Below are 25,586 nucleotides of genomic sequence, written 5' to 3'. Positions count from 1 at the left end.
AAACAAAGTAATAAAAGACAAATAATATTTTCTCGGGCTATTAGATCTTTGGCAGGGCTGACAACTTTAATACTAGCAGTCAGCACTGCATGTTTCAATTTGCTAATTTTACAGTGAGTTTCAAACACTGGGAATATACAGTGAAACTTGTCTAATCAGACTTGCACTGGTGTACTAATTATATGTCAGAAGAAAAAGGGTGTCTGATTGCATATAGTGTAAAGAACATGGAAAAAAGGTGAAGTGAGAATAAAATAAAAGGCAGAATGTACAGTGAAAGGATTGCATGGATTTGGGATTAAACAGCTTTTAATGTAATATGCACTTTTTTTTATTAAGCCAGTGTACAAAATTCTTAAATAAATTTAATTTTTTTAGGTCACCTGAGTCACTCAGGTGACCTATTGCTATCCGTTCTCGTCCGTCGGCGTGGCACTGCGTCGTGTGTAAACATTTGAACATTTTTAGCTTCTTCTCTGAAACCGCTTAACCAATTTCAAGCAAATTTGGCATATAGCATCTGTGGGTGAAGGGGAACAAAAATTGTGAATTTCATGGTCCCTGCCCCCCTGGGGCCTGATGGGTGGGGCTAAAACCACCAAAAATGATGCAATCTTTAAAAATCTTCTTCTTTACTCCAGGACATCAAACAGTCAAACTGTTGGCATCACTGTAATAAGCAGTGAGCCCTCTACCAAAATTGTGAAATTCATGGCCCCAGGGTCAGGAGTTCTGGCCCCAGGGTGGGGCTATATAGATCATATAGTGAAAGTGCATTATTTCTTTGAAAATCTTCTTCTCTGCTCCTGGGTATTAAATAAAGTAACTAAGTACATAGTAATGATGAGCAAGAGTGCCTCTTCAAAAATTGTGAAATTCATGGCCCCTGGGTCAGGGGTTCTGGCCCCAGGGTGGGGCTATATGGATCATATAGTGAAAATGCATTAATTCTTTGAAAATCTTCTTCTCTGCTCCTGGGTATTAAATAAAGTAACTAAGTACATAGTTATGATGAGCAAAAGTGCCTTTTAGAAAATTTTGAATTTCATGGCCCCAGGGTCAGGGGTTCTGTTGTTAGGGCGGGGCTCTATTGATTATATAGTGAAAATGCATTAATTCTTTGAAAATCTTGTTCTCTGCTCCTGGATATTAAATAAAGTAACTAAGTACATAGTTATGATGAGCAGGAGTATCTCATCCAAAATTGTGAATTTCATGGCCCCAGGGTCAGGGGTTTTGGTGTTAGGGCGGGGCTCTATCGACTATATAGTGAAAATGCATTAATTCTTTGAAAATCTCCTCCTCTGCTGCTGGGCATTAAGGTGATAAACTAAGTACATAGTTATGATGAGGAGGTGGGCCTCTTCCAGAATTATGAAAGCCATGGCCCCTGGGTGAGGGGTTCTGTTGTAAGGGCGGGGCTCTATTGATTATATAGTGAAAATGCATTGATCCTTTGAAAATCGTCTTCTCTGCTACTGGAGATTATTTAAACAAACTAAGTGCATGATTATGATAGGCAAGGATGCCTCTTCCAAAATTTCAAATATATGGCCTCAGTTTATGGGGTTCTTGAGGAAGGGGGGCTCTATTGATTATATAGTGAAAAAGCATTAATTCTATTAATTAATAATTAATTAATCCTGTCTGCTCCTTAGTGTTGAGCTGATAAATAAATTGCTTAGCCATGATGAAAATGTGAGCTTCAAACAGAATTTTTAAATCTTGTGGTCCTTGGGTCAGGGGTTCTGGCATAACTAAGGGGGGGGGGGGCTTTTGATAATATAGTGGAAAAGTGTTAATTCTTTGAAGTCCATAGGTATGATGATGAGGGTAACTCTTCCAAATTTGTAAATTTCTTGACCCTTGGTCTTGGGTTCTGGTGTTAGGGTAAGGCTTTGTTGAATCTGTAGTGAAAATGCATTGTGCCTGTGAAATTCTTCTCTGCTTCTGGCCATATCGGAAGAAAACTGAGTAAAAGTTTAAAATTAATGATATAAGTAAGCGTATTTCTACCAGATTTTTGAACATCTGGACCATTTGTCTAAGGATTCTAGTCCTGGGCAGGGCTCTATTAATTTGTATTCTACTGAGAGAAGTTATTCCCCTTTTCCATTCACCTTTGATAATTAATCCCTGTAAATAATGTATTTGAAAGGTTAATAGAATAAGATAATTATGCAAGAATGTTTATCATATAATTCAAAAAATATTTTCTTAGTTTTAATAATCAGGTTAACCTGTAAGTAATGGATAAATAAAAATGAGACAAAAATAACTTATCTTATTAAAAGTTCTTCAAAGACCATAAGAGAGGTCAATGTTAGAGCTCTTACAGTGTATAGTATATCATGTAGTATAGAAGTTACAGTGTATAGTATATCCTGTAATATAGAAGTTACAGTGTATAGTATATCCTGTAGTATAGAAGTTACAGTGTATAGTATATCCTGTAGTATAGAAGTTACAGTGTATAGTATATCCTGTAATATAGAAGTTACAGTGTATAGTACTTCCTGTAATATAGAAGTTACAGTGTGTGGTATATCCTGTAGTATAGAAGTTACAGTGTATAGTGTATCCTGTAGTATAGAAGTTACAGTGTATAGTATATCTTGTAATATAGAAGCTATAGTGTATAGTATATCCTGAAATATAGAAGTTACAGCGTATAGTATATCCTGAATATAGAAGTTACAGTGTATAATATATCCTATAGCATACTTGCACTAGACTTTAAACACAATTGCATAATTAGAAGTTATTTTCAAAATTGATGTTAATGTCCTTGTGTAATGTTAATTGCATTTTATAAAGGGAAACTCTCTTCTATACTACACAGACTTGTAGAAAATTAGAATTGTTCATAGAGTGCAGTTTTCTTAATGTAAAAAAGAAATTTATCTTAATAAGGTAAAGTTTTATTTGAATACAGAGGTATTTCAAATATTAAGTGCTCATGGAAAAATTATTTTGGTAATGTGTATGTAAGCTTTTATGCACTGAGTTTTCTATCTTTTCCTATTGCAGCTAAAAGTGGGCATTCCCTCTGCAGTTGGAGTGGGAATTCTGCTGTTTTTATGTGTGATTTACTGCTGGTGTAGAAACAGAAAGTAAGACTTTTATTATTTTCACTGATAAATTCTTACCAATGCTTTACTTTCAACTTTTTCTTATTTCTTTCAATTAATTTAAAAACTTAAAACTGGAATAATTATTTAAATATAATTAACACAACTTGAAAAGGGAAATGGCCTTCAGCAAATTTGAATCTGGTAATTGTAGTTTTTTCAATACATTGTGGTGAAATTAATATATAACAATACTAGAATCTGATAATCTAAATACATGACATTTTTATTATTTTAACTGGCATTATCTTCTATAAAAACTTTGTTTTAAAAGATCTTTCTGTAGGTGTGTTTACTGCTTTGATAACTATTTTTGTCTAACCTTATAATATGTTGTATGTAATAGCAAGGGAATACTCCCAAGCTCTGAAAAGGAGAAGTATGATTAATAAATAAATGTATAACAAGAATTTTAGTGGGAACTTGTGTACAGTTAATGAATGGCCTATTTATAGACTTGAGCAGGGTTATGTTTACATTGAGGACTTGTGTACCACTAATGATTGGCCTATTTATAGACTTGAGCAGGGTTGTATTTACATTGAGGACTTGAATACAGTTAATGATTGGCCTATTTATAGACTTGAGCAGGGTTATGTTTACATTGAGGACTTGTGTACCACTAATGATTGGCCTATTTATAGACTTGGGCAGGGTTGTATTTACATTGAGGACTTGTGTACAGTTAATGATTGGCCTATTTATAGACTTTAGCAGGCTTGTGTTTACATTGAGGACTTGTGTACCACTAATGATTGACCTATTTATAGACTTGAGCAGGGTTATGTTTACATTGAGGACTTGTGTACCACTAATGATTGGCCTATTTATAGACTTGAGCAGGCACTACTGTAATGATTTTCCCCTTAGATTCCAAAAAATCCCCTGACGTTCCCCTGTCTGTCCCTGACATTTTCCTGTCTCCCCCTGACTTTCTCCTATGATCCCCTGTCGTTGTCCCTGACTACCCTGTCTACTCCCTGACGTCCCCTGACTTTGCCCCTGTTACCACTGTCTAACCCCTGACGTCCCCTGACATTCCCTGACGTCCCTGTCAACTCCCTGATGTCCCCTGACTAAGACCCTGACCACCCTGCCAACCCCCTTTCGTCCCGTGACATTCATTTTGACCAGGAAAAAGGGTTAAAATATGTTTTGTTGCTATTTACTTGTGAGAAAATCTATACCTTACTCCTAGCAATTTTCAAGTTTTGTGAAAATGTAGATTTAATCATTAGTTTTTCTGTTTGAAATATCTGTAGCGAATTCTTTCAAAATATTATTTTATTGATTGTTACTAGCTTTTCAGATAAATCTTAATAAGGATAAATGCCGTTACTTAAAAAAATGAATTACTAATTTATTGCGTCTTATGTAGCACGAATGGCATGTAAATATTTATTTATTTATTTATTTATTTATTTATTTATTTATCTGTTTATTTATTTATTTCTTTGTTTATTTATTTTATTAATTCATATATCTGTTTATTTGTTAATTTGTCTGCTTATTTATCTATTCTTTTTTCTCCATTTATAGATTTATTTTTTATTCAATCTATCTATTTAATTTATTTATTTGTTTTATTTAATTATCAGTAAACAAATGGATTTATTTAAAATTTTTATTTATTTATTTTATTTTATTTTATTCAAAAATTTTAATTTATTTATTATTTTTTGTAGCAAAGTAAAAGAAGCAAATTAATTAATATTGATTAATAATAATAATTAATATTGATTAATTAAATTCAATTCATTTTGTGTAGTTCTTCATATACAGTGTCCGGGTAAAACAAATTTGCTTCAAACTAATTTTTAAGCATATTCAAATTACTTTTAATTCTTTTAATTTCATGATGGGTATCAAAATCATCGTCTTATTACACACAATCTAAATCTGGAATTTGTTTTTGTTTTGTTTTGTTTTTTTGTTTTTTTTTTGTTCCCTTTAACTTTTGGTAAAATAAAAATTTCCTCAAAAACTTGTCACGGTTGTGAAAGAAATAACACCTGCGGAGTGGATACAGTGGTGCTGCCACAGAATAAACAGTATACAGTGGTCAGTCAAAAGAACAATAGGTGTCTGATCTGTGTACCCAGAGTCACTGGTCAACGATCAACAGCTCAGAATTACTTTCACAACCGAACAGCTTTTGAGGAACATTTCTATTTTTTGTAGCAAAGTAAAAGAAGCAAACAAATTCCGAATTCAGATTGTGTGTAATAAGACGATTATTTTGATACCCATCATGAAATTAAAAGAATTAAAAGAAATGTAAATATGAATAAAAATAGTTTGAAGTATCGTTTGTTTTTCCATAAGACTGTTTATGGGGAACTACACAAATTAATAGGATTTGAAAAAATTAATTAATTAAAATGATAACAAAATAAATAAAGAAAGAAATAACATTACTTAATTAATAATTGAATAAAACAAATATTTAAAAGCAAAGAAATGAATATATTAAATAAATAAATAAAACAGATAGATAAAAAATAAATAAATAGAAAACTATACAAGAAAATAAGTTAAAAAAATAAATAAAAATATTGATTTTGTACATAATAATGTGTTTGAAGTATCTTAAGTAAATTTATTAATTTATTTGAATTAAATTTATTGATGTATCTTTTTTTATTTATGTCTTTGACCATTTATTTATCTATTTATTTTTTCATTCATTAATTAATTATATCTATCAAATTTATTTTTACGTATTTGTTTTATTTAATTTTTAATAAATAAATTTATTTATTTAAATTATTTATTTATTTTATTTTATTTTATTTATTTCCTTTATTTTAATTTATTGATTAATTTTTATTTAATTCAATTTGTGTAGTTTTTCACTAACAGTCTCCGGGTAAAACAAATTAGCTTCAAACTATTTTTTTAAGCATATTCAAATTACTTTAACTCTTTTAATTTCATGATGGGTATCAAAATCATCGTCTTATTACACACAATTTGAATCTGGAATTTGTTTTATTATTCCCTTTTACTTTGGTAAAATAAAAATTTCCTCAAAAACTTGTCACGGTTATGAAAGAAATAACACCTGCAGAGTGGATACGGTCGTGCTGCCACAGAATAAACAGTGTACAGTGGTCAGTCAAAAGAACAATAGGTGTCTGATCTGTGTACCCAGAGTCACTGGTCAACTATCAACAGCTCGGAACTTCTCTCACAGCCATGACAGTTTTTAAGGAACATTTTTTATTTTTTTTTTTTTACCAAAGTCAAAGAAGCAATAAAACAAATTCCGAATTCAGTTTGTGTGTAATGAGACAATTATTTTGATACCCATCATGAAATTAAAAGAATTAAAGGAAATGGAAATATGAATAAAAATAGTTTGAAGCATCGTTTGTTTTTCCATAAGACTGTTTATGGGGAACTACAAAAATAAATATGAATTGAAAAATTAATTAATTAAAATAAAATGAATCAACAAAATAAAGAAAGAAAGAAATAACATTAATTAATTAATTAATTAATGATTGAATAAAACAAATATCTAAAAAAAAAAAAAAAAAAAAAAAAAATGAAATGAATAGATTAAATAAATAAATAGACTGATAGATAAAAAAAATAAATAGGAAGATATACAAAGAAATAAGTAAAACAATAAATAAAAATATTGATTTTGTATCTAATTATTTGTTTGAAGTATATTTAGTAAATTTATTCATTTATTTGAATTAAATTTATTGATGTATCTTTTTTATTTATGTCTTTGACCATTAATTTATCTATTTATTTTTTCATTCATTAATTAATTATATCTATCAAATTTATTTTTACGTATTTGTTTAATTTAATTTTTAATAAATAAATTTATTTATTTAAATTATTTATTTATTTTATTTTATTTATTTCCTTTATTTTAATTTATTGATTAATTTTTATTTAATTCAATTTGTGTAGTAATTCATAAACAATCTTCGGGTAAAAAAAATTAGCTTCAAACTATTTTTTAAGCATATTCAAATTACTTTTAATTCTTTAAATTTCATGATGGGTATCAAAATCATCGTCTCCTTACGCACAATCTGAATCTGGAATTTGTTTTATTGTTCTCTTTTACTTTGGTAAAATAAAAATTTCCTCAAAAACTTGTCACGGTTGTGAAAGAAATAACACCTGCAGAGTGGATACGGTCGTGCTGCCACAGAATAAACAGTGTACAGTGGTCAGTCAAAAGAACAATAGGTGTCTGATCTGTGTACCCAGAGTCACTGGTCAACTATCAACAGCTCGGAACTACTCTCACAGCCATGACAGTTTTTAAGGAACATTTTTTATTTTTTTTTTTTTACCAAAGTCAAAGAAGCAATAAAACAAATTCCGAATTCAGTTTGTGTGTAATAAGACAATTATTTTGATACCCATCATGAAATTAAAAGAATTAAAAGCAATGTAAATATGCTTAAAAGATACTTTGAAGCATATAACAGTGCGACATTTAACTCCGGACACGACATTTGTCCGGACTTTCGCCAACCACTTTTCCAAAGATACATGGAAACCATTTATGTCATCTGGTGGGATTTTTTTAATCGCACAACATGGACTAACCTTTACACCTGAATATCTTCTAGATTAAAAGATATTACACCTGCAATCAAGAAATCCCATGGGATTATGGTGGGATTTTCTCTCCTAACTAATATCCCACCATTATTCTGTGGGAGAAAAATGAGTTCTGTGGGATTTTTTCTCCTATAGAAGCAAAACTCCCATTTTTAACCTTACATGGGATTTTTTATCCCATAATTTGTGAAATAGGACAAGAAGTTCTATAATTGTCACTAATAGGATTAAAAGTTCTCTAACAAAATGATTTATAGAATATTTTATCCTACAGGAGAATGGAAATTGTTTTTATCTCTTTAATGTACAGGGAAAAACAGTCCATCTTCTTTTAATCTAATACAGTCAAGGGTCAAAATTATTTTTGAAAGCTTTTTGCCATATAATTCATTGCAAACTTAACATTTTAAAATCATTACTTTAATATTTCTACTCTAGCTTTATATCACTATAAAAAAAAACTTTACTGTCATATTATATACATGCTGTGGTCTAGATATAAAATTGTTATTCTTTACTTTTATCAGTGTTTATCATAAACCTTAAATAGACTTCTGCATGGATCTATCTTGAAATGATTTCATAATGAATGGTAACTAAAATATTTTTGTAAATATCATTGAAATAGGTTTGTAATGGGTTATAATTATAAGTGCTGAAATACTTCCGACCTTTAAATGTATTTTATGAAACCACCTTCTCGGGTGCTCCTTATACATAGGAGGGAACTCCATAACTGAACTGAACTAAAGCACCTTTCTTTTTGACTTATTAATTGCGCTGAGGTGATTGTGGAATAATTCAAGCATTACGTATTAAACCAATATCTCAATAAAATGAATATAAATGAGACTAAATTGATTTAAAAGTACGTGAATTAATCCTTTCAGCAGACTGCATCTTTCCCTGTTCTTGCATCACAGTTGCAACAATGCATTTACAGAATGTGTAATTTTACTACGAATACAAAGCGCAGTGGAGATCTTGATCGGTATTGGGTGGATTCGTCTCGACTATGTGGATTCACTCCGGGCGTTTCGTTTCATTCTAAATAAAGTATTCAATTGTTCTATAACGACTATATTTTTCTACTTTAAATGAATGTTGAATTATTTTTAATCATGGTAGCGTTTTCACTCGGAGAGCGTTATCAAATAAAAGTACTCAGCCAAGTGAATTTGCATGAAATAAAAGGAGAAAACTTGTAGTCCACTCAGGTTTCACAGATGAATTTAGGGGTCAAATAAATTCATATGTTATATGCATGCAGGTATCTGACTTTAAAAACTTAATTTCTATTTTTGAATAGTAATTATGACTGTATTTATAAGGCAGATAAAGCTCTCCCTTTTCAAATAATTTATTTAAATTTTAAAACCTGGTCTTGAGTAGAAAAAAAGTCTCCCATTGGTCATTTTCTTAATGTTTCAAAAAATATACACAAATTCATTTATTAGGTTTGATTTACTAAGTGAATGCTATGACAAAAAAAATCTATTCCAAACTGGCTAAATTTCATTGAAAAGTACAAAAAGTTATGGTAATTTAATTAAGTGAACACACCAATTCCTATCAATGGAGTATACCATGATGATGGATTCTCCCTATGAAAATTTCAGTCCTCTTACAATTTATCAATTGACATTTAGAAAGTACATGCTATTGCAAGCAAAATAATATCAAACTGGCAAAATTTCATTGAGAAATAAAAAAGTTATGGCCATTCAAGAGAACACACCAGACTAGTATGATTAACGAGTAATATATGACATGATGATGGATTCTCCCTATGAAAATTTCAGTCCTTTTATAATTTATCACTTTACATGTAGAAAGTACATGCTATTGCAAGCAAAATAATTCCAAATTGGCAAAATTTCATTGAGAAATAAAAAAGTTATGGCCATTCATTAGAACACACCAGACTACTACGATTAACGGAGTAATATGACATGATGATGGATTCTCCCTATGAAAATTTCAGTCCTCTTACAATTTATCAATTGACATTTAGAAAGTACATGCTATTGCAAGCAAAATAATATCAAATTGGCAAAATTTCATTGAGAAATAAAAAAGTTATGGCCATTCAAGAGAACACACCAGTACGATTGACAGAGTATAATATGATGATGGATTCTCCCTATGAAAATTTCAGTCCTTTTACAATTTATCGTTTTATATTTAGAAAGTACATGCTATTGCAAGCAAAATAATATCAAATTGGCAAAATTTCATTGAGAAATAAAAAAGTTATGGCCATTCAAGAGAACACACAAGTACGAATGACAGAGTATAATATGATGATGGATTCTCCCTATGAAAATGTCAGTCCTTTTACAATTTATCATTTTACATTTAGAAAGTACATGCTATTGCAAGCAAAATAATATCAAATTGGCAAAATTTCATTGAGAAATAAAAAAGTTATGGCCATTAAAGAGAACGCACCAGTACGATTGACAGAGTATAATATGATGATGGATTCTCCCAATGAAAATTTCAGTCCTCTTACAATTTATCTTTTTACATTTAGAAAGTATATGCTATTGCAAGCAAAATAATATCAAATTGGCAAAATTTCATTGAGAAATAAAAAAGTTATGGCCATTCAAGAGAACACACCAGTACGATTGACGGAGTATAATATGATGATGGATTCTCCCTATGAAAATGTCAGTCCTTTTACAATTTATCATTTTACATTTAGAAAGTACATGCTATTGCAAGCAAAATAATATCAAATTGGCAAAATTTCATTGAGAAATAAAAAAAGTTATATATAGCCATTTAAGAGAACACACCAGTAAGATTAGGTGAGTTTAATTAACATGGCAAATGTTCCCTATGAAAATTGAAGTCTTAATTTTTACAATATCAGAATTTCTACTCTTTTCTATATCAGTATAACTTTAAATTTTGGGTCATTTTTAAATTTAAAGGATTGTAATTATATTGATAATTTTTTCAAGGAATGAATCAAAGAGCTGAGATGTATACATATATAGTTTTTCTTCATACAAAAACTTACGATGAAATATGGCACAGTTAGATATTCTTCATTTAATTTATACACTTATTATTATCATTAAATTTCTCAAACAATTAGTTATGAAATGAAAAATACAATTTCTGGTAAATTGAGTCTAAATTCTGTAAGTGATTGTAATCTGCACCATAAAAGACAGTACTGAATGCATTGTAATAGGAAAGGTCATATTATATGTATGCATATATATAAATTGGTAAAATTAAATTGAAATGTTAGAAAAGTATATTTTATGAATATATATTTTTAATCTGTTAAATAAGAAAAAAATAACATGTTGAATAAATGATGGTTTTTTAATTATGAAAATGAGTTGCAACAGATCTTTGAATGAGCAAACCATGAAGCCTCATGTGTACATTCAAATACATGTATTTTGAATTTTTTTTTTTTTTGGAAACAGATACCAATAACTGTTTTCATGTGATAATAGCACTAACAATATAATTAGTCCAACATATTGTTACCTAAACTTAATTAACAAGGTTAACTATATTTACTAATTATTAGCCATTGTCATCTTCATTGTTTTGCAGTAAAAAAAAAACTATAACTATACATATTTTTGTATGTCCATTAATCAACACTTTAAAATGTTGTTGTTTTTTCTTGGAAAATGTTTTAAAATAATTTTTAGAGTAGGTACTCCAAAACAAAGTATATACACAAATTGATAATAAACAGGAAATGGCTCGAGTCATCATCAGTCGGTGTGGAGATGAATTGTTGAATATATGTGTATATCACTGTTTACATTGAAGTCCTGGGGAAAAAAAAGGTGTGAGAATATTCCCTTCAGGCTAAATTTTACAATATATTTTCAAAGGTGTGAAATTGGAATCATTCAATGATTTCAATCTGATCACTCTTTTACAACATTATATAAGATTTTCCAGAATCAATAAATTACTCTAGATCTCTTGAAAATTCTTCAGCAAATCAAAGATACTGAAATACAATCAAGCCTTTGGAAGCAATTTCAGTACTCTTTTGAGATGGGGTGGGGTACATGTAAGGAGGTGGGCTCAACTGATGAAGAATTTATAGAAGCATACAGTCCCTGAAACGTTCTACTTTCCCACTTGAACGGTGAGCGAACGCTGAACGAACGGTGAACGAACGCTGAACGAACGCAGAGCGAACGGTGAGTGAACGATGTGTGAACGCTGAACGCAACTTGGTGAACGATGTGTGAACGGTGAACGGTGAGCGAACGCAGAACGCGAACGGAGCGCAAACGCGAACGCAAAGTGAACGGTGAACAAACGGTGAACGCAAGATGAACAATATATTCGGAATGCCTCTGATCTTTTCCTTGCATTGAAACTACTTTATTGTATTATAATGTCAGGTGCCAAAAAAAAAAATGATTATAATAATAAATAAGTAAATCAATAAATGAATGAATAAATAAGTAAATAAAATAAATTCTCAAAAATTGTCCTAAGAAAGACGATTCATGCACATTAAATTTTTAATCATACGATTTTTAACGCATTAAAACATTGGAATAGTTGCCGAACGCTGAAGTATAAAAGATATTTTTTAGTTGGAAAATAAAAATGTTTATTCTTATTTGATAACAAATCAGAGAAAACTTCTGACTTATAGAATGAATTAAAGCGATTGTAACATCCATTCATATATCTCCGTGTCAAGGCGATTTCATGTAAAGTAATGAAAAAAAAAATTAATTACAAAGGTCAGTGGACGTTTCGCATTTATACGCTCGTATTTTAAATTTTAATACAATGATATATTATGTGTCATTTCTATTTTTCATGATGATTTATTGAGCAGACTTCTACGTGTATCTGTAGATGGCCGTGATTATACTCGGACAAGATAATACAAAGATACATATTCATATTATTTGTTATAAATTCAATTTTCAGAACTTGATATTTAAGTAATATGCTGTTATAATCTTTATTAAACAGACAAATGAGAGAGAGAGAGAGAGAGAGAGAGAGAGAGAGAGATTCCGTTTTAGCCCCCCCCCCTTCCTTTCAGGCTTCACTAAATGTTTGTACCTATATCAAACAATAACTGAAAATTTTTTCTAAATATATTAGACAGTGAAAGTAACTTTTTTTTATCAACAGATCATATCCATCTGTTTGACAGTATTACTCGTTTTTATTTTCCTGCTTCAAGTTCACACGAAGTCCACGTGCTTGTCCTGTCAATCAAAATCATTCGACACTGTGCAGGTGTGAAAGTTTCGTCACATCGAAGACGAAGTGCGAGTATTTCCAACAAGTTATAACATTTATTTTTATCATTTCTAGATTTGATATCAACATTTAAATAATAAATGAATAAAATATATGGGGCATTAAAACTTGAATTTGAAACATACTCTCTGCCAATTTCAAATACCACCGCCGACACATGTACATTGTGAACTACTATTGTTTTGTGACTTTTTTAGATGCATGTTTGTTTTGAGGCTGAGATTTTTGTTCTAAAAAAGACCTTAACTTTTTTTTAACAGGTTAATTAAAATTTTCTGGAAATACATTACTGACTAAGTAACCGATTTAGGGGAAAGGGGGGGGGGAAAGGGTATTAATCATATCGCAAACATATAAAGTTACGGTGAAGAAAGAATTTTTTTCACTATAACTATAGACTTTATATACATGTATTATAGTAGCGAAAATTCTGTAGTGCATTACATTTTAAATAAATATTTCCTTTAAACACACTATCAATTTAATTCGCTCCAAAGATAATAAATTAACAGGATATCTGCAGTACTATGTATAACTCTCAGAACTAGTTCTATCATATTTTCTGTAGTAACTGAATAAAAAAACGCGTTAGAAATAAATATTTTCGTAATTTTGCTGCGTAATTATTTGACTTGGATAATTATATCTCATATCTTTAACAAAACAACAAAATGTTGCAGTGCTTGAAGTATTTGCACATTGCCCTTAGTTAAATTTAATATTTCAGCATCGTTCTACATAGGTACAGAATGTGCTTATAACAACATTTATTTTCCAGAGTAATTTAATAAATAACCTAATAGCTAAGTTAGAATAATAAAAATATACGTCTTTGATATTTTCCCCCATGAAATAATGATTCTTCAAACACGATATGTTAGTTATTAAATTAAAAAATCTGTAACTCCATACCTACAAAAAGATAAGTCCTTTCACTTGGGAGTTCCGAATGGCAATGAAAACTGAACGATAGGTGAACGCTGAACGCAAGGTGAACGCAAAGTGAACGGAACGAAGAGCGAACGCTGAACGCTTTGTGAACGGTGAACGCGAGCGCACGGTGAACGGTGAACGCAAAACTGTGAACGGAGAGCGAACGGTGAACGCACGGTGAACGAACGGTGAACGCACGCTGAACGAACGGTGAACGAACGGTGAGCGAACGGAAAAATGGGAAAGTAGAACGTTTCAGGGACTGTACAACTTTTATAATTTTGTTGCATAATATTCGTAGCGTAAAAGAGACATCTGCATATGGGGGCAACATTTCTTCTGCTTGATTTTTTAAAATTGTTTTAATTTTATTTTTTGTTTTACTGAATAACGATAAAATGTGTGAATCTTTAGCTTTCCACTCTTACTCTGTATTTGGTGTTGATGTACAGTGCTAAGTTTGTACAATCTCGTAAGATTTCAATACATGTATATATAAAAAAAACCTGAAATAGACTTGAAATTAAACAACAGTGGCCTTATCGGCAGACATATGGCTGCAATTAGCCCTTTGTTTTATTTCACAAGTCCTGCATCTAGTATCTGAAATGTACAGTTTGTACACTTTGAATACAAGATTATTGATAGGAAAGTTAAGTATATGTGTATACTTTTCACACGGAATTTACATTTGGTACATCATTAACTTTCAAATATCAAATTATATATTTTTATTCATTTTTTCTATTTACAATTTAATCAGTTTGGTCTTCCACGATAGATATTTTTAAATGCGAATGTGATCTACAGGATAACATTAAAACAAGGTGATTGAAGTTATATAGTAGAATGACATATTATCTTATTTATATACCAACAGTCCTAAGGGGACCGCTTTGATTATTTACTATAATTTAAATCAAGGATCTATAAATTGTCATTTTTTTTTTACTAAACTTTAAAAAAAATTCCTTTTCGTCCAAACTTTCTTAAAATAAAAGTTACATTGGCTATTATTGTTTAGATGAAAAAAATAAATCACGTAAACGTAAAGACCATAAGTATTTTAAAATCTATAACTTACATTCTAGAAAGGGACATAACTCTGTAAAGAGTATCGTATTATGCTATAGTGTCCTAGATCGGACATGGATATTCTTTAAGCTAGAGTTAAAGCTATAATTTTATAAATGATTTATTTTTATTTTATCGATAAAAAACAATAATAGGACATATTCATAAATGCGTCACAAGACCCACTTCGAGATATTGACTCTGCTGACTTCTAAACGCTTTAGCTTTGGACGGGACTATATTTTTGGACGGGGGTGTCGATCCCAAGTTCAGCTCAATCTGATTTTTTTTTTTTTTTTTTTTTTTTTTTTGGATATTTGTCATCTGAGTTTGATTTCACAGAAAAATAATCAACTTCTGTTGTATTACCTGTTTTTCTTAATCTTGCAGTAAATGTTTGAATACTAATAAAGCAACTTAAGTCTGCTGTTAAACCTACCCCCCTCCCTCCCCTTGCTTACTTCCAAGAAACCAATATCTTCACCCCAGATCTCCATAGGGTATGATACATGTATGTATATACCTAGAGGCATTTAAGAGTCTTTTGTTTTCCCCAGGTAGCAAAACTGTCACAATTTGCTTGGAACTAACAAAACATACACAAGGGATATTAACACACAGCAAGTCGATTTAACAAATGAATCTACAATAGAAATTCATGAAAAACAAACTCCATGCTTTTACTAAACCTTTGGATTAAGTCATAATTTTTTTTTCATTTTCAATTTAAAAATTAAATCCAAACAATTTTACATCGTTCATAATTGATAGCAAACAATTAATATAAAATTGCATACCCCCCCCCCCCCCCCTTAAGGACAGATGATACAAACAAACGTTTGTCAAAAAATTCGAAAATATAAACTTGAATCATGTTTATGAAAGTAAAATGAATGCTCGTATAGCTTTTGATTTTTCATTCTACGTTTCACAAAAATGGGATTTGAAGTGACAAAAATTTATACGTTACTATTGATTATCACATGAAGGATGGTTGGTGAATGATACAATTTTGAACATCATAGAAGGTTAACAATATATCAAAATGTCGTGAATTAAAAGAAGAAGAAGGGGCTTTATTGAGGCTATGTACTGACTGGACTTTTAAACTTGTACTGAATATCCCACTGACCATGCAAATAAAATTTTCTTGACTTTTCAAGGGAAACATTAATTGTTATTTTAGAGATACAGAGAGACTACCCACCCGTCCACTACCCCTCCTCCTTCTTATCATGTTCTCAATGATCATGATGATGTCCCATTTATATAAAATGTTAATATTTTTGGTATTGGGCATTTTAATAACCATTATTACCCATGGCAGTATTTACAACAACAACAATAAAAATCTGAAAAAAATAGGCCTGATAATTTATTTCATTTCTTTGTTTTCTCGTGAACTATGCATTGTTTAAATTAAAAAAAGATAAACCAATAAATAAAAAGAAGCAGTAATATTCTATCTATAGATTCACTTCTTAAAAATTCTGTGCAGACGGATGCATTATATTCCTAGAATTACCCAATACCAACCAAAAAAAAAAAAAAAAAAAATGGCGACAAGATTATGAATTTCCACGTGATGTTTGTAAACAAAATTATGACGAAGACCTGCTCTATTTTTGTAAGTAGATCTAGAATTATTGAATTTGTTATTTATTTCATTTAAATCATGTTAATACATGGCTCATAGATTCTTTTTTTTTTTTTTTTTTTTTTTTTGAAGTCTAAAGATCTGATTCCTGATTCCTCGTTAACTGATGAAACAATCTTATGAATTTCTGTCACTGTAAAGTGTTTCCAGAGCTAGCAGTCGATGGGGTTATTCAGTAGTACATTATACAAGTTAACAAAGTAAATAATCGTCAGAAAATTATACATATCGGAATATTATTCTTTCGTTCGAATTACCTCAATGACAACGTTGTAGGCTAGTATTCGTTCGTTCGAATATTTTCAATGTGTACACTAGCTGATGATTGTACTTAAAAAATTATACTGTCATGTCTAAATTTGTCTATAATTTGCAAGTTACAATTTATAAGTATCTTGATCACAGTCATCAGCATTACTGATAAGAAAATTAATTATCTTCTCTCAGACATGGTTAAAAGTATCCTACTACTGTAGTGTACTAGGGATTAACAAACATTGCATGTGTTGCAAGTACTATTTTTTTTTTTTTTTTGGTGTCAAGATAAATTTTGAGATATGGGGGGTCAGTGCTTATAGTACATGTCATGATGGACATAATTAATAACCCCCAAAACTCCTACTTATATTGTTTGAAGTATCCAAATATCAAATTACTAATTCTCTGTTAGAAAATTGGTTGATCCTCTGAAGTTTACATAGGACATGTACCCACATGATTATTGATATAATCAATGTTTTTTTTTTTTTTTTTTAATCTCTGAAAAACAGTCTTAAAACTTTGAGTGAAAAATCAATCTTTATACTGCTAAACTCATTTTTTATACCATGAATACATACTTAGGAATATCATTATTAAGTTATGTTCATGTTCTTTTGAGGGGAAAAAATATACATCATGTAGATGCTTATGTGTAAGTAAATTATAAAAGACAAAAATGCTAGGACTTTTTTATTTTACATATTTATTTGTAAAAATATTTTTTCTATTAATTGGAAATGAAATAAAAAAAAAAGTTCTAGCTTTATTACTAATAATATGATTTTTTATTAGAATTGATAGGATATGGGATGTTTAAGAAATAAAGACCGCATTCTCGTGAATGTTGCAGGATAACCTGCAATGTTAATGTAGACATAGATTTAAATTACACAAGGACTCCCATGCCAATTTCAATAGTCCTCACCCACTGAAGTCAAACACAAAGGTAGTCGCACAAGATTTACATACATATTTAGCCTCCTTAGCGTCAGACACAGAGACAGGTGCGCACGAGATTTTCATGCATATTAGGCCTTCTTAGCTCCCGACCTATCGACCTGCCTAATTTACATTCCGATAGAATTATCAAGAAATCAATTCCGCTAACTTTCAAAGAGTTACCACAGAGAAAAAAAAACAGACATGAAAATATTATGGCATGACATCATGAAAAATTCTCAAGGGCATAAAACTACTTTAATACAGATACCGGTAAATGAATGCAGAACATGCACAAAGTTTCATTTATGGTATATTGATAGATAAAAATAATTTATACTTTTATACTTCGACCTCAGTAGGGGTAAATTTTAGTGTCAGTCATTTTGGCTGGATCGAGAAATTTGAGTGATCGATATTCAATTCATTTTCTAATTTTAGTGAAAAATTTAATCCATGCTTTGTTATTATACATGTAATTGGTATTGTATGATTTATTCTATTTTTTTTCTTTAACAGAAAATGAAGGTATAGTAGCTGACATATAGTGTACATGTACCACTTGAAGATTTGTCCCCCTTGTAGATACAAGAAATGCAAAGGTAATTCTTTGTGAAAATAGAGAGAATGAATAATAAAATTTTTCAAACCATACAACAAAAACTACTTTGAATAATTAGTACGCAACCAACCATTTACAATTTAATTTTGCAGTTTTATTTCTTTAACATTGAAAAAAAATCAAATTTGATATTTTTTTTTAGCTCTACTGGTCAGAGACCAGAAGAGCTTATGGGATAGGAAGGTGTCCCTCGTCCATCCGTCTAGCTGTCCGTCTGTCTGTCTGTCCATGGCGTCTAGTTGTCTGTCTGTCTAGCTGTCCATCTGTTTGTAATTTTTCAAAACACTACTCCTCCTACAGTTTTATTCTGATTTCAATATAACTTAGACTGCACTAAGGTACATTTCAATGAACGGTGCTGCCATGGTTACTAAAAATAGAAATTTCTGTAAAATTCCTTTAAAACGCTACTCCACCTACAATTTTGGTATGATTTCAATATAATGTGGCACACAAGTAGACTACACTTAGATACATAATTCTATTTATTGCCGTCTGTTGCAAAGTTTCAAATCCAAGTGTTACTTTTTCTTTGTTATACATATAGACCAGTAGAGCTACAGTCTCATCAGAGACTTCGGGTTTATCCTTTTCATCACACAGCGACTTTCTTTTTTTTCAGTGTACACAGATACATACACATAAAAGGAGACATCACCTCATGATCTGTGGATCCATTGAAAACTTTAAGGACAAAACTTTTGATAATTCATTCATGTATAGAGTGTTGACTCGAATATTGAATATCTAATGAATGGAACCAAGAGAATTAATTTAAGAAGTATTATATTGTATATTACTCTTTTTATTCATCTGTCAAATTTCTTAATTAAAAATTAAACTTAAAGGCTTAAATAAGGATTTTTTTTTTCATTATTTTAATTAGAACAAGTTCTTTAATTTATTTTTCTCTTATATAAACGGGCATTTAAGGTCATACGCAACGTAGTTTGCACTTTATTGGGTTCTTCCCTGGAGTTGAAGAGTTCCACTAAATGAAGGACCTGTGTGCAATATTTTTATTGTCTATATATGGATTTGTAAATCTCTTCTAAAACAATTTTGATAAAAAAAATCTGGAATTTATGTTTTGTAATTTTTGTACATTTTTCTTTGAATAATGCAAAATTTTTCAAACTTTAATATCTTTTCAAAATCCCTGGAAATGCATGCTGATTTTTTGTTTAAAAATATGTTATATGGTACATGTATTATAAGTTTAAATTTAGAATATCTTGAAAAATTATCAGTAGGTAAGGTATCTTGCGTATGTCCTTAAATGTAAAATGAAGGTATGTGTACCTTTATTCAATGAACTAGGGAACTCATGAAATGTGCATATTTATATAATAGTGTTGTATTTTGCATGCACTATTCTTAAAAAGTAGTCAGGGTTTGACACATGGTGCACAAGCCGGAGGCTTTAGGTATAATGTACAGATAGTTTTAGAGAATAGTAGTTGAGTGATGGGGGCAATTGCAAGAAACTATTTTAGAAGAATTATTTTGTTTATTTTTCATCTTAAGTGTTAGCTGCAGAACTGTAGCTCTCTGAAAAAATATATATTGACAGACGGGAGAGCTACAGTGCCACCCATAGAAAAAACTGTATATTTATTGTGCACTTTTCGTGCGCTGTTTCTCGATTTATTTCTCAGTGTTTTTAAAACTGTCATCTCAAAATATTACTAAACGTGTGTTTCTAACATATTCTTTCACTGTTTCCACAATAAAACATTCCTTATAATTGTTTTTAACAGCCCTCCTGGCCCTGAAATTGAAATCATTGAAAATTTTGCCTATTTATACTACCATTTTGGTCTTCACGAGAATTCGGTCCAACGCACTTAGTACAAGTATAAACTACGAAAGTTATAGAGGAGTAAGGACTTTTTTGAAATGTAGCTTTTTTTTCAATTGAGGTAAAAATTTCGAGGAATTAATTCAGAACCGAGCGCACTTTTTTGTGCGCAATAAATATACAGTTTTTTCAATGGGTGGCACTGTAGCTCTCTGGTCTGTCAACATATATTTTTTCTGAGAGCTACAGTTCTGCAGCTACTTAAGTGTAAAATATTTGAAACTAAGTTTATATATATTATAGTACATTGATATTTATAACGGCGTCTGTGTTGTAATCGGTAGCGCGTCGGACTGACAATCTCGGGGTTGTGAGTTCGCTCCCAGGCGTGGGTGCAGTCAGTTTTTCTTCAGAAAATGAAGTCGTGCACTATTTCGGCATAGTATGCTTATGCTATTTAAATCCTTAGAACACTATGCAAGAATAGTAGGGTATGGGTTATGTAGAGACAAACTGACAGGAAGCATAATAATTGACAGTATGCATTTATGACAAGAAAATTGAAAATCTTCCTGAAAGAAGTTGAATAAATTTAAGCCACTTAAGAACCAATCTAGTTAAAATTAGATGTTAGATCCGCTCACATAGTCACTACAGTCAGTTTAGCGAGTATGCGTGCGGATCTAACATCTTATTTAAATTACACGTAGATTACTGAGGTAAAAGTTTAATACATGTACCCAATATCATTCTGCTATATTTGCATCCGCGTGGGTATTAACAGTGAGCATTAACTAACTGTGGCCTGGACCTCTTATTTTATGTGTTATGGGGTGTCCAAAACAAGGTGCATGCTGACGTTTAACAAAGAAGAAACTTGCAATGGCCTAAGGTGACTTGGCTATTATCAGTTGAATACATGTCAATGGTGCATGGTTATTATATATACCAAAAAATAACAAGTAAAAGATCAGCAGAGTGCTTTTATTAAAGAAGTAACAGAACTAAGGAAAACTTGTTTTCTACTGGATGATATGAAACAATGAGTAGAGTACCACCGCAAATATTTCTGGATCCATGCCCTTTCATCATGTTTATTTTTGAACGGGTTCAATGAACTGTCGAAAATTCTTGATATGTTTCTAAGGTGTAGGTAGAAAGTTTTGAAATAAGTGAAAAGGTTGTTAAATATTTTTAATGCAAACTACCAGTAAATGTGCATAATGAAGATGGTTGAATTTTTTTCAACATTATTTTCTGTTCATTTGTCAGATCGGGTTCGTTATGTGTAAAATAATTTCCAGCTGTCATTGGAACAAAACAAGGCATGATCAGGATCATACAAAGAAAATTAAAAGTAAAAATTAGGTAAATTATTACAGTTTGTGCATGTAAATAAGTTTTAAAACTCTCTTAAGAATCTCAGAGTGACTGATACGACCCAATTTCATGTGATTTTTTAATTGGAAACCTATCAGTTTAGTGTAGCAAACAGGCAAAGATCTAACAACGTGCATGGATCTGATCATGTTGTAAAGCTTGACAAATGACACTTATGCAATAAATTAACCTAAATGATTAGGAGGAAAATAAACAAAAAAAGATTTGTTCTTTCTTAATTGCATTTTTTATTTTTCCCATTCAAAATTTACATACAAGGAATAAAAGAAGGTAATCTACATACAAGGGAAATTGCCTTTTTTCTTAAAAAAAAAAAAACAAAAACAAAAAAAAAAAAAAAAATGAAAGTTATAGAGATAAAACCACTTTTGATTTTTTGATCTTTAATCATTGAAAAAATTAAACATTACCCCAAAATTGGTTAATTTTATGAAATTTAAAAAAAAAATGGTTTAGGAAACACATAACCTAAATGAAAATAAATAATTAATAGTAGTTAAACTGTTCAATAGTTTCTTTATTTGGTTTAAAACTGTTGTTTCTTTATCCCATGGGAGAATTTTTTTTCTATTTTGTAATGAATATGGGATAAATCCCACATTTATAAAGAGATGGGAGATTATCTTCTATATACAAGTATATGGGAGATTTTGTCCCATTATAAAGCATTCATGGGATTTTCAAACTTCTATGGGAGAAAAAATCCCACAGAATACCTTTTTCTCCCACAGAATAATGGTGGGATATTGGTAAGGAGAAAAAATCCCACCATTATCCCATGGGATTTCTTGGTTTCAGATGTAATATCTTTTTACCTAGAAGATAATCAGGTGTAAATTTTGGTTCATGTGTTAAGTTTTAAAAAATCCCATCAGATGACATAAATGGTTTCCACATATCTTTGGAAAAGTGGTTGGCGAAAGTCCGGACAAATGTCGTGTCCGGAGTTAAATGTCGCACTGTTATATCTTGTTTTACCTTACGACTGTTTATGCGAAACTCACAAATAAATTGAATAAAATAGAATTAATTAATTAAAATAAAATGAATTAAAAACTAAATAAATATATAATATGTATCAATTAATTAATAATTCAATAAGGAAAATATATCTAAAAAGAAATATATGAACAGATTTAATTAATAAATTAGTCAATAAATGAATAAAACAAATAAATAAATAAATACATGTGGATATATAGATAAACATATAAATAAATATAAATATATTTACTTGCCATTCATAACAAGACTCAATAAATTTGTAATTTATTCTTTTCAAAGTAACTGGCATTTATTCTCCATAAAATTTATCTAAAAGCTACATGTAGTAAACTAAAACAATCAAATACAATCACATTAAGAAATAAATTTCTCAAGATATTCAAACAAATAACAATTGACTAAATATATATTTTCACAAAACTTAAGAATTGCCAAGAGTAACGTATTTCTCACAAGTAAATAGCAACAATACATATTTTAACTCTTTTTCCTGGTCAAAATGAATGTCAGGGGACGACAGGGGGTTGGCAGGGTGGTCAGGGACTTAGTCAGGGGACATCAGGGAGTTGACAGGGACGTCAGGGAATGTCAGGGGACATCAGGGGGTTAGACAGTGGTAACAGGGGCAAAGTCAGGGGACGTCAGGGAGTAGACAGGGTAGTCAGGGACAACGACAGGGGATCATAGGAGAAAGTCAGGGGGAGACAGGAAAATGTCAGGGACAGACAGGGGAACGTCAGGGGATTTTTTGGAATCTAAGGGGAAAATCATTACAGTAGTGAGGGTTGTGTTTACATTGAGGACTTGTGTACCACTAATGATTGGCCTATTTATAGACTTGAGAAGGGTTATATGTATATTGAGGATGTGTGTAAAGTTAATAATTGGCCCTCTTTTATAGACTTGAGTACAAGTATATGAAGTTGGTGGAGGGTTCTGGCCCGAACTACGATGGGGAGTTGCCAGGTGTCGACTCATGTGCCCTAGAGGATGGGGAGGATGAACATTTTGATACAGTGTCCTTCTCAGAAACCAAGAAAAAAGGACTATTCAGTAAGCTCAGGGGGAAAAAATACAAGGTACGTCATCAGGAATAGTGGTATAATAAACAATCAACTATGAAGTTAACTCAGAGGGAAAAAATACAAGGTATATTGACAGGAATAGTGGTATAACATACAAAAACCATTCAGTAAGCTTAGAGGGGAAAAAATACAAGGAACATTGACAGGAATAGTGGTATATTGTACAAAAACTATCAGTGAGCTTAGAGGGGGAAATACAAGGAACATTGACAGGAATAGTGGTATAACGTACAAAACCCATTCAGTAAGCTTAGAGGGGAAAAAATACAAGGAACATTGACTGGAATAGTGGTATATTGTTCAAAAACCATTCAGTAAGCTTAGAGGGGAAAAAAATACAAGGAACATTGACAGGAATAGTGGTATATTGTACAAAAACTATTCAGTAGATGCTCATATAAATGCCCTCTGGTCTGATATGTCCAAGATAAATGGGTATTTTGATACTATAATTTTAAAGTCCCATCTCTCTTAAGCAAACAAGTCCCCGAAGTATCTGACATTTAAACTTAAAGTTCATGTGTTTCTATGATCTTTCAAAATTCTAAATTCCCAAATCAAAGTACATGTAACTTAATCTTTATTGAAAGATGCACATTTTAAACATCTTATTTGATACAGACTGTGTAAAGATCCAGATATAAAGTAATTTTTATGCTCTATAAACCTATTTTAAATTTGTTGTTATTTCTGTTTTCAGTCGCATGATGACAACCCGTTTGAGACTTCTCACACAGAGAAACTCCCTCACACATAATAAAACACCCTGTGTTGCCTAAGTGACAGAAGGGATGAAACGCAACAAAGCTTCCTTGACAGTTTACAGTGGACCAATAGAATCTCTGTCTGGCCTATCGTTAGCCTTTGTTCTCTTTGATTTGCTCACTACTGTTTTTCAATTCATGTAACCATTGATGATTTTAATCTAACATAAAATGTCAATGATTAATTTCATAGTAAATATATCAAATATATGCTGTTAAAGGATGTCTTTCTGAAATGGTTTTACAGGGTTTTGTAGGAAAATATTTCCATATGCTACACAAATATTTTTGTTTGAAATATACTGTAAAGTCACTAATTTTCTTGGGGGTTTAAATTTCATTGATTTCAAGGTATGAAGAGACCCATGAACTCTGACAACCACGAAATGTAAAAATTCGTATATAAAACTAAAATTTCATACATAAAAAACATAAATTTCATATATAAAACTTAAATTTCATATATAAAACTTAAATTTCATATATAAATTATTCAACAATTTTTCATCCACGAAATTAAATCCCCAAGAGCCCATATTTTTTCCTCAAACCACAAAAATTTGAACCCACAAAAATATGTGTGATTTTGCAGTATCATGAAATCATTCTGTTTAATTGATTAATACATATTTATGTACACATTCCTATTAAGATACATTTTTTTTACCTACATTCCAAACCATTTTACATTCCTAGAAGCTTTTTGTCTCTGTTTTAAGACATTGCTAACCTTGCCTGACATTGTTAAGAACTCCTTCTCTTTATCTGGATGTATTAGATATTTTTCAAAGCAGAAGTGATTTGTATGGAAATATGTCATTTTTAAGCATGAAATTTTTGTTTATGTAATTAAATAAGTTTTGTTACCTGTGCAATGAGACGCACATTATGTTCTTCTTGGTTTTGAACCAAGTAATGTATGATTTTCATGAAAAGAAAATTGAACATGTTTGTTTAAAGAAGTCAATATCTTTACTGCATTCTTGATGATGTTGATGACATTTCAAATGGTAGTCAACTCAACCCAT

At 30.7% G+C, this 25,586-nt stretch overlaps 2 long non-coding RNA genes across 2 annotated transcripts; both read left to right on the top strand.

Moving 5' to 3' along the window:
- Positions 1-3,030: 3,030 nt before the first annotated feature.
- LOC133203677 (uncharacterized) lies at positions 3,031-24,880 on the top strand. The gene is made up of 3 exons (XR_009723444.1): positions 3,031-3,113; positions 23,611-23,788; positions 24,495-24,880. It is a non-coding gene; the product is annotated as an uncharacterized LOC133203677 (long non-coding RNA).
- Positions 16,607-19,349, top strand: LOC133203667 (uncharacterized). Its single transcript, XR_009723438.1, has 3 exons — positions 16,607-16,650; positions 18,400-18,482; positions 19,125-19,349. It is a non-coding gene; the product is annotated as an uncharacterized LOC133203667 (long non-coding RNA).
- Positions 24,881-25,586: the final 706 nt, after the last annotated feature.

This window comes from Saccostrea echinata, unplaced genomic scaffold, assembly GCF_033153115.1.
Source record: "Saccostrea echinata isolate AGI-Se365-2 ecotype Australia unplaced genomic scaffold, CSIRO_AGI_Sech_v1 ptg000051l, whole genome shotgun sequence".
Lineage (NCBI taxonomy): Eukaryota > Metazoa > Mollusca > Bivalvia > Ostreida > Ostreidae > Saccostrea > Saccostrea echinata.
Note: the sequence above shows the minus strand (reverse complement) of the source record. Positions and strands in the feature narration are given on the sequence as shown.